The 8,398-nt window shown below is 47.0% G+C and overlaps 1 pseudogene; it reads left to right on the top strand.

Moving 5' to 3' along the window:
* Positions 1–5,318: 5,318 nt before the first annotated feature.
* On the top strand, positions 5,319–6,460 carry LOC120037121 (annotated as a pseudogene).
* Positions 6,461–8,398: the final 1,938 nt, after the last annotated feature.

Below are 8,398 nucleotides of genomic sequence, written 5' to 3'. Positions count from 1 at the left end.
TCTACTAGACCTCTATGTTGCTGTGTAGTCTCTACTAGACCTCTATGTTGCTGTGTAGTCTCTACTAGACCTCTATGATGCTGTGTAGTCTCTACTAGACCTCTATGTTGCTGTGCAGTCTCTACTAGACCTCTATGTTGCTGTGTAGTCTCTACTAGACCTCTATGTTGCTGTGTAGTCTCTACTAGACCTCTATGTTGCTGTGTAGTCTCTACTAGACCTCTATGTTGCTGTGTAGTCTCTACTAGACCTCTATGTTGCTGTGTAGTCTCTACTAGACCTCTATGTTGCTGTGCAGTCTCTACTAGACCTCTATGTTGCTGTGTAGTCTCTACTAGACCTCTATGTTGCTGTGCAGTCTCTACTAGACCTCTATGTTGCTGTGTAGTCTCTACTAGACCTCTATGTTGCTGTGCAGTCTCTACTGTACCTCTATGTTGCTGTGTAGTCTCTACTAGACCTCTATGGTGCTGTGCAGTCTCTACTAGACCTCTATGTTGCTGTGTATTCTCTACTAGACCTCTATGATGCTGTGTAGTCTCTATTAGACCTCTATGTTGCTGTGTAGTCTCTACTAGACCTCTATGTTGCAGTCTCTACTAGACCTCTATGTTGCTGTGCAGTCTCTACTAGACCTCTATGTTGCTGTGCAGTCTCTACTAGACCTCTATGTTGCTGTGTAGTCTCTACTAGACCTCTATGTTGCTGTGTAGTCTCTACTAGACCTCTATGGTGCTGTGCAGTCTCTACTAGACCTCTATGTTGCTGTGTAGTCTCTACTAGACCTCTATGTTGCTGTGTAGTCTCTACTAGACCTCTATGTTGCTGTGTAGTCTCTACTAGACCTCTATGTTGCAGTCTCTACTAGACCTCTATGTTGCTGTGTAGTCTCTACTAGACCTCTATGTTGCTGTGCAGTCTCTACTAGACCTCTATGGTGCTGTGCAGTCTCTACTAGACCTCTATGGTGCTGTGTAGTCTCTACTAGACCTCTATGTTGCTGTGCAGTCTCTACTAGACCTCTATGTTGCTGTGTAGTCTCTACTAGACCTCTATGTTGCTGTGTAGTCTCTACTAGACCTCTATGTTGCTGTGTAGTCTCTACTAGACCTCTATGTTGCTGTGTAGTCTCTACTAGACCTCTATGTTGCTGTGTAGTCTCTACTAGACCTCTATGTTGCTGTGTAGCGGCAGAATCTACTAGACCTCTATGTTGCTGTGTAGTCTCTACTAGACCTCTATGTTGCTGTGTAGTCTCTACTAGACCTCTATGTTGCTGTGTAGTCTCTACTAGACCTCTATGTTGCTGTGTAGTCTCTACTAGACCTCTATGTTGCTGTGCAGTCTCTACTAGACCTCTATGTTGCTGTGTAGTCTCTACTAGACCTCTATGTTGCTGTGTAGTCTCTACTAGACCTCTATGTTGCTGTGTAGTCTCTACTAGACCTCTATGTTGCTGTGTAGTCTCTACTAGACCTCTATGTTGCTGTGTAGTCTCTACTAGACCTCTATGTTGCTGTGCAGTCTCTACTAGACCTCTATGTTGCTGTGTAGTCTCTACTAGACCTCTATGTTGCTGTGCAGTCTCTACTAGACCTCTATGTTGCTGTGTAGTCTCTACTAGACCTCTATGTTGCTGTGCAGTCTCTACTAGACCTCTATGTTGCTGTGTAGTCTCTACTAGACCTCTATGTTGCTGTGCAGTCTCTACTGTACCTCTATGTTGCTGTGTAGTCTCTACTAGACCTCTATGGTGCTGTGCAGTCTCTACTAGACCTCTATGTTGCTGTGTAGTCTCTACTAGACCTCTATGATGCTGTGTAGTCTCTATTAGACCTCTATGTTGCTGTGTAGTCTCTACTAGACCTCTATGTTGCAGTCTCTACTAGACCTCTATGTTGCTGTGTAGTCTCTACTAGACCTGTATGTTGCTGTGCAGTCTCTACTAGACCTCTATGTTGCTGTGCAGTCTCTACTAGACCTCTATGGTGCTGTGTAGTCTCTACTAGACCTATATGTTGCTGTGCAGTCTCTACTAGACCTCTATGTTGCTGTGTAGTCTCTACTAGACCTCTATGGTGCTGTGCTGTCTCTACTAGACCTCTATGTTGCTGTGTAGTCTCTACTAGACCTCTATGGTGCTGTGTAGTCTCTACTAGACCTCTATGTGCTGTGCTGTCTCTACTAGACCTCTATGTTGCTGTGTAGTCTCTAATAGACCTATATGGTGCTGTGCAGTCTCTACTAGACCTCCATGGTGCTGTGTATTCTCTATTTGACTACTTCTTGATCTCTGTGTAGTCTCTACTAGACCTCTGTGTAGTCTCTTCTAGACCTCTGTGTAGTCTCTACTATACCTTTGTGTAGTCTCTTCTAGTCCTCTTTGTAGTCTCTTCTAGACCTCTGTGTAGTCTCTACTAGACCTCTGTGTAGTCTCTTCTAGACCTCTATGTAGTCTCTACTAGACCGCTGTGTAGTCTCTTCTAGACCTCTGTGTAGTCTCTACTAGACCTCTGTGTAGTCTCTACTAGACCTATGTGTAGTCTCTACTAGACCTCTGTGTAATCTCTACTAGACCTCTGTGTAGTCTCTACTAGACCTCTGTGTAGTCTCTACTAGACCTCTGTGTAGTGTCTTCTAGACCTCTGTGTGGTCTCTACTAGACCTCTGTGTAGTCTCTACTAGTAGTAGAGGGTTGAGGGTCCTGGCAGTCAGGAGGAGAAGGCTGAGCTTTTCTCCAGCTCTGGAAAATATAGATGCATGTTCTCCCATTGAACCCATCAGAACTCCAGGTTGTTCTATTTCACATGTCACTGGTCCCAAGCTAATATGACTGTGTAGCAAGTCAAATTATTTTTATAGGATGTAGTATGCAGTGTTCTTTCTGTGTTGTCTGAGTAGCTGCCTGAGTGAGGATGTGTTTCTGTGTTCTCTGTAGTCCTGAGTGAGGATGTGTTTCTGTGTTCTATGTAGTGCTGAGTGAGGATGTGTTTCTGTGTTCTCTGTAGTCCTGAGTGAGGATGTGTTTCTGTGTTCTCTGTAGTCCTGAGTGAGGATGTGTTTCTGTGTTCTCTGTAGTCCTGAGTGAGGATGTGTGTCTGTGTTCTCTGTAGTCCTGAGTGAGGATGTGTTTCTGTGTTCTCTGTAGTCCTGAGTGAGGATGTGTTTCTGTGTTCTCTGTAGTGCTGAGTGAGGATGTGTTTCTGTGTTCTCTGTAGTCCTGAGTGAGGATGTGTTTCTGTGTTCTCTGTAGTCCTGAGTGAGGATGTGTTTCTGTGTTCTCTGTAGTCCTGAGTGAGGATGTGTTTCTGTGTTCTCTGTAGTCCTGAGTGAGGATGTGTTTCTGTGTTCTCTGTAGTGCTGAGTGAGGATGTGTTTCTGTGTTCTCTGTAGTCCTGAGTGAGGATGTGTTTCTGTGTTCTCTGTAGTCCTGAGTGAGGATGTGTTTCTGTGTTCTCTGTAGTGCTGAGTGAGGATGTGTTTCTGTGTTCTCTGTAGTGCTGAGTGAGGATGTGTTTCTGTGTTCTCTGTAGTGTTGAGTGAGGATGTGTTTCTGTGTTCTCTGTAGTCCTGAGTGAGGATGTGTTTCTGTGTTCTCTGTAGTCCTGAGTGAGGATGTGTTTCTGTGTTCTCTGTAGTCCTGAGTGAGGATGTGTTTCTGTGTTCTCTGTAGTCCTGAGTGAGGATGTGTTTCTGTGTTCTCTGTGGTCCTGAGTGAGGATGTGTTTCTGTGTTCTCTGTAGTGCTGAGTGAGGATGTGTTTCTGTGTTCTCTGTAGTCCTGAGTGAGGATGTGTTTCTGTGTTCTCTGTAGTCCTGAGTGAGGATGTGTTTCTGTGTTCTCTGTAGTCCTGAGTGAGGATGTGTTTCTGTGTTCTCTGTAGTCCTGAGTGAGGATGTGTTTCTGTGTTCTCTGTAGTCCTGAGTGAGGATGTGTTTCTGTGTTCTCTGTAGTCCTGAGTGAGGATGTGTTTCTGTGTTCTCTGTAGTGCTGAGTGAGGATGTGTTTCTGTGTTTTCTGTAGTGCTGAGTGAGGATGTGTTTCTGTGTTCTCTGTAGTCCTGAGTGAGGATGTGTTTCTGTGTTCTCTGTAGTGCTGAGTGAGGATGTGTTTCTGTGTTCTCTGTAGTCCTGAGTGAGGATGTGTTTCTGTGTTCTCTGTAGTCCTGAGTGAGGATGTGTTTCTGTGTTCTCTGTAGTCCTGAGTGAGGATGTGTTTCTGTGTTCTCTGTAGTCCTGAGTGAGGATGTGTTTCTGTGTTCTCTGTAGTCCTGAGTGAGGATGTGTTTCTGTGTTCTCTGTAGTGCTAAGTGAGGATGTGTTTCTGTGTTCTCTGTAGTCCTGAGTGAGGATGTGTTTCTGTGTTCTCTGTAGTGCTGAGTGAGGATGTGTTTCTGTGTTTTCTGTAGTGCTGAGTGAGGATGTGTTTCTGTGTTCTCTGTAGTCCTGAGTGAGGATGTGTTTCTGTGTTCTCTGTAGTGCTGAGTGAGGATGTGTTTCTGTGTTCTCTGTAGTCCTGAGTGAGGATGTGTTTCTGTGTTCTCTGTAGTCCTGAGTGAGGATGTGTTTCTGTGTTCTCTGTAGTCCTGAGTGAGGATGTGTTTCTGTGTTCTCTGTAGTCCTGAGTGAGGATGTGTTTCTGTGTTCTCTGTAGTCCTGAGTGAGGATGTGTTTCTGTGTTCTCTGTAGTGCTAAGTGAGGATGTGTTTCTGTGTTCTCTGTAGTCCTGAGTGAGGATGTGTTTCTGTGTTCTCTGTAGTCCTGAGTGAGGATGTGTTTCTGTGTTCTCTGTAGTCCTGAGTGAGGATGTGTTTCTGTGTTCTCTGTAGTGCTGAGTGAGGATGTGTTTCTGTGTTCTCTGTAGTCCTGAGTGAGGATGTGTTTCTGTGTTCTCTGTAGTCCTGAGTGAGGATGTGTTTCTGTGTTCTCTGTAGTCCTGAGTGAGGATGTGTTTCTGTGTTCTCTGTAGTCCTGAGTGAGGATGTGTTTCTGTGTTCTCTGTAGTCCTGAGTGAGGATGTGTTTCTGTGTTCTCTGTAGTCCTGAGTGAGGATGTGTTTCTGTGTTCTCTGTAGTGCTGAGTGAGGATGTGTTTCTGTGTTCTCTGTAGTCCTGAGTGAGGATGTGTTTCTGTGTTCTCTGTAGTCCTGAGTGAGGATGTGTTTCTGTGTTCTCTGTAGTCCTGAGTGAGGATGTGTTTCTGTGTTCTCTGTAGTCCTGAGTGAGGATGTGTTTCTGTGTTCTCTGTAGTCCTGAGTGAGGATGTGTTTCTGTGTTCTCTGTAGTCCTGAGTGAGGATGTGTTTCTGTGTTCTCTGTAGTGCTGAGTGAGGATGTGCTGGGGGACCACTCCGGCGGGGAGAACGGTAATGGTAGCGGCAGTGAGAAGGACCGGGACCCTAGCTCCTCCCCCGAGGGTTCCAAAACCTCACACTACACTCCATCCCAGACCAACGAGGGCCGCTACAGCTTCCCTCTGCCCCTCCCTAGCCTCCCTCTCCCCCTGGCCCTCCCTAAGACCTGCAGCACCTCTCCAGAGCTGAAGGCAGACAGGCCCCCTAAGGGCTACCCCGGGGTTGGGGCAGGGGGGCTACCAGTGGACCACAGCCTGGTGATTGAGGGCCTGTCTGGGTCTGTCTCCCTTCCCTTCAACCTGCGAGCCAACTGGCCACCCCTGGAGGTGCTGAAGAAGATCTTCCCGTCCCACAAGCCCCCGGTGCTGGAGCTGATCCTGCAGGGGTGTGGAGGGGACCTGGTGGGGGCCGTGGAGGTGCTGCTGTCCAGCCAGGAGGCCAGGGGGGGTCACCCCCACAGTCAGGACCTCCACCCCGACACCCTGGTGCTGCCCTCCATCAGCCATCTCCTGGACCACTCCCTGGGGTCTTACCTCCCTCTGGCCACCTCTGCCAAGTGGGCTGTGGACTCTGCTTTCAGGGTGCCTGAGTCCCTGTGCTTCTCGTCTGACTCGTCGTCCAGCCCCCTGACCCTGCAGCCAGGGTCATTCCCCCATCCACCCCGCTACCCTCTGAGGCTGAGGAACTCTCTGACACGCGGTGGCCGGACCGGACCCTTCTGCAATGATTTGACCCTATGGAACACTGTGATGCAGCAGCAGCAGTACCAGCTACGGTCAGCTCAGTACGTCTCTCCTTTTTCCTCCGCTGGGGTCTTCCAACGCTCTCCGTTTCTCTCCTCTCCTCTCCTCTCCTCCTCCTCCCCACTCCTCTCCTCCTCCTCCTCCCCACTCCTCTCCTCCTCCTCCCCACTCCTCTCCTCCTCCTCCTCCCCACTCCTCTCCTCCTCCCTCCCCCAGAAGGTGCATCGTCTCTCCGAGCTAGAGGACTGTCCCCCTGCACCCATCTCCCCCACCCCCAGCGCTAAACAGACCCTCTAACTCCCAGAGGAGGACTATGAGGACCCCTCAGACTCCTTCGACTCACGAATCCTCAACTCCTCCACCTGAACCAATATGAACAAATGAACCAATATTTAAGCAGAATTAATGTGTGAATAACTCCTGAGTAAGGGCTGTTCTTAGAACACCTTATAATGGTGTTATTCTGGGGAAACTGCCCTTATGAGGGTGTTATTCTGGGGAAACTGCCCGTATAAGGGTGTTATTCTGGGGAAACTGCCCTTATGAGGGTGTTATTCTGGGGAAACTGCCCTTATGAGGGTGTTATTCTGGGGAAACTGCCCTTATAAGGGTGTTATTCTGGGGAAACTGCCCTTATGAGGGTGTTATTCTGGGGAAACTGCCCGTATAAGGGTGTTATTCTGGGGAAACTGCCCTTATGAGGGTGTTATTCTGGGGAAACTGCCCTTATGAGGGTGTTATTCTGGGGAAACTGCCCTTATAAGGGTGTTATTCTGGGGAAACTGCCCTTGTGAGGGTGTTATTCTGGGGAAACTGCCCTTATAAGGGTGTTATTCTGGGGAAACTGCCCTTATGAGGGTGTTATTCTGGGGAAACTGCCCATATAAGGGTGTTATTCTGGGGAAACTGCCCTCATGAGGGTGTTATTCTGGGGAACTGCCCATATAAGGGTGTTATTCTAGATCATTCCCAGGTTCGAGAGCCTTATTGCTTTTTTAAAACGGTTGCTAACATATTAAAAAAGATGATCTGCATGTTTTTAAAGACTTTATTATATGGACTAATTTAGTTTTATGTCATCCTTCCGCCATACAAAATAGTCAGTGTAAAAGCCAGTCCTTAGTTCTGAGGTTGTGAAGTTGCTAGCCAAATGAGCGGGTCATTCATTCTGAGGTTGTGAAGTTGCTAGCCAAATGAGCGGGTCATTCATTCTGTCCATTCTATTTTTAATGGTTGCTATGCTAAACAAATCATTGGCGTGTAGCTGGTGGAGTACAGCTACGACCAGAAGTTACTTTTCATAGCAGGTTAGGAGGGCATTATAGCTAACCCTAACCCTAACCCTAACCCTAACCCATTATAGCTAACCCTAACCCTAACCCTAACCCTAACCCATTATAGCTAACCCTAACCCTAACCCTAACCCTAACCCTAACCCTAACCCTAACCCTAACCCTAACCCTAACCCATTATAGCTAACCCTAACCCTAACCCTAACCATAACCCATTATAGCTAACCCTAACCCTAACCCTAACCCTAACCCATTATAGCTAACCCTAACCCTAACCCTAACCCTAACCCTAACCCTAACCCATTATAGCTAACCCTAACCCTAACCCATTATAGCTAACCCTAACCCTAACCCTAACCCTAACCCATTATAGCTAACCCTAACCCTAACCCATTATAGCTAACCCTAACCCTAACCCTAACCCTAACCCATTATAGCTAACCCTAACCCTAACCCATTATAGCTAACCCTAACCCTAACCCTAACCCATTATAGCTAACCCTAACCCTAACCCATTATAGCTAACCCTAACCCTAACCCTAACCCATTATAGCTAACCCTAACCCTAACCCATTATAGCTAACCCTAACCCTAACCCATTATAGCTAACCCTAACCCTAACCCATTATAGCTAACCCTAACCCTTTGCCTAACCTTAATAACCTAATTCTCTTAACCTGCCACGTTAATTCTCCTAACCTGCTGTGTAAGTTCCCCTAACGACAAACTCAGTTCCGGTCGTAGCTGTATTCCACCTAGTCAGAACCCATGTAGCTATGTAGGCTAGCTACTTGTCCGCTGCTACATAGCCAACTAAAGCTAACAAACAATCGCATCAAGCAGCTGAACTGACAGCAAAATATGTGTTGATTTGTATCTCTATCGCCATTTCATTGGATGTATCCTTTATGATGCTAATATATCCATTATAATGATCCTGATAAATACATTTGCCTGGCTCAGAGAAGCTGTCAGTGTCCTCATGTTCATATGCATAGCACGGTGGAGATCT

The sequence above is a fragment of the Salvelinus namaycush genome, unplaced genomic scaffold (genome assembly GCF_016432855.1).
Source record: "Salvelinus namaycush isolate Seneca unplaced genomic scaffold, SaNama_1.0 Scaffold1579, whole genome shotgun sequence".
Lineage (NCBI taxonomy): Eukaryota > Metazoa > Chordata > Actinopteri > Salmoniformes > Salmonidae > Salvelinus > Salvelinus namaycush.
The sequence above is the reverse complement of the archived record's forward strand: the minus strand, read 5'-3'. Positions and strand labels throughout refer to the sequence as shown.